This window comes from Nematolebias whitei, chromosome 14 (assembly GCF_014905685.2).
Source record: "Nematolebias whitei isolate Nwh7 chromosome 14, NemWhi1, whole genome shotgun sequence".
In the NCBI taxonomy this organism is placed as follows: domain Eukaryota; kingdom Metazoa; phylum Chordata; class Actinopteri; order Cyprinodontiformes; family Rivulidae; genus Nematolebias; species Nematolebias whitei.
The window spans coordinates 20078552-20081034 of NC_056511.1; positions in this window are offsets into that span (position 1 = coordinate 20078552).

Here is a 2483-nt window from a genome sequence, read left to right on the forward strand (position 1 = left end):
ATTCCCGACCAAGTATTGAGTGCATAACTGAACATGATTATTTGAAGTTTGGCTTTTTTTGTATTAAAAACACTTGTCTTTCATTGGTGGGATGAAATATGCTAATTTTTTGGGACAGGCGTTTTGGATTTTCATGAGTTGTGTAGTATGACATATCCTGAGATATATTCATACATTAAACGGGTTCACTCATCTTTCTGGACTGGATGATGTCGTGCTTTGAATTTAACAGAAATGTGGACATGAGACGTTAATTATCTTTGACTCACCAAGCGAGTGGGTCATTTATTAACAGAATCAAGTTTAACACATCACACATTTACATTAATTTGGCAGAATATGAAAACAACAACATAGTTAATCAGCTTTACAACCAGGAAAACCATACGGCCATGATTTTCCGTTGCTTCACCACAGACATTAATGAAAACATCTGGATTAATTTTCTAGCAGAAAGGAGAGTTTAAAGATGGAAAATTGAGATTTATCTTAAAGAGAGATGTGTGAGGGAATTTGTCTGTTTTAACCAGAACGTGCACGCTCCTTCGGAAATCAGCTTGTCCCAACAGTACACTTTTGGTGAAGGTCGACTTTTACCTTTTCTGAAGATAGATCAGTTCCGGCGTGGAGTCTCACTTCCAACCACTGTTCAGCGTCTCAGTGAGAACAGCTAAATACCTCGAGAGCCGTGCGAGGTTATCCAAACAGAAGTTATAATTCCCAAAATCGTCTCTGGTTCAGCTTGATTGGTTTAGCAGCATCCATGAATGCCTGCGTTTTGCATTCAGGAACTCCCAAACTCTCTGCCTTCTGGATTCCAAAACTCTGAACTCTTGAACTGCTCGCTTGAACTGCTGCTCCATCTTCAAGACTGAGCTTACAGCAGCTTCAAGACTGAGCTGAACTCTTCTGTGAACTCTCTGTGAACTCTTCTCCAGAACTCTGTAGTTGAACTGGGAAGTGCCACATTTAAATGGGCTCTACTTCCGGTTCATTTGAGAGCTTTTGATTGGTCGATGGACCAAAGCAGAGGTGTGGTTTGTGATGTAAGGTGTTATTAAAAGTCAAGGAAAAGATTCAAATTGTTTAAGAACAGGCAGAAAGATATCATGGCAAAACCAGACTTCGTGGAGCCACCTCTCCTGTATCTCGCTGTAAAAGTTAAACATGACATTTCTTTTCAGTAAACTTTCTAGTTGACCGAAGCTTGAACTTTAACACACTTACAAATTTGCTCCCTTCAAAGCAGACGATCAAGAAATTGAATCATTACTCTCTAACGTACTCTAACTTGATTTCACTTTGAATTGAGAATTAAAAATCATTACTACTGTTTAAGTAAATAAAAATGAGTAGTTCACTTCAACATGTAAACATTGTTTGAACTAACACAATTTGATTATCAAAACATTTGTAAAATAGTAATGATCATAGAGAATTGTCTTTTTCCACTTGATTAATTCAAGAAAGAAAGTCTCAGGATGGGTCAAACTGTATTTCTGGATTCAAATCAATGAAATGACAGTTTCTGTCCATCTGGTCAGTTTTGACATCAGGCCTAGTCCACTACAGTTGTATGCCATAATCATCAGTATTAAAACAATTAAAGACCTGAAATATTTCAGTTGATGTGCAATGAATCTGAAATATATGAAAGTTTCATTTTTATCATTACATTATGGAAAATAATGACCTTTATCACAATATGCTAATTTTTTGAGAAGGACCTGTATATTATGTAGATATTTTCATAATATAGATTTAAAACAGTCACAAATTAATGGTGAATAACATCAGGAGGGATGGCTTGAACACAAAAGGGCATAACTGGGGTGGGGGTTTAGGGGGACCAAAGGGTAACAGTCCTCCACACTTTCACAGTACTGTATATGTGAAAGAGGCTGGCTGCTTCATGACCAAACAGTATAATCCCTGCAGTTATCAGATTAGAACCAACGTCTGGCAGCTGGATTTTGAAACGCTCAAATCCTCTAGTTGTTAAGGAGCCAACCGAGGCTCAGAGGAGCTCATGACAGTGATGCAATCAAGTTAAGCACATTAACTTATTATGCTTCATTGTTAATAAAACTAAAAGTAACAAGATTTTCTTTCCCTGCAAGTACATTTATGCAAAAAATGTTTTGGTGTTTTTGTGTTTTTGTTTATAAACAATGACTTGTTCTGTCTGTCACTGCAAAGAGGATGACTGGCAGTGAACCGGTTATTAAACTGAGCTCAGCAGAAGACTGGCTTTTCACATCTTTTATAAAATTTGTGGCGAGGGCTTGTCTGTTCCCACTACATTAGCCCCTCGTTTATCGCGGGGGATCAGTACCCTGAAGCCCTGTGATAAGTGAAAAACCGCAAAGTAGGAATACTAGCACAAGTAATAAATAGAAGTTTATTTTAGTATTGTATATATATATGTGTATATATATATATATATATATATATATATATATATATATACATATGTATATATA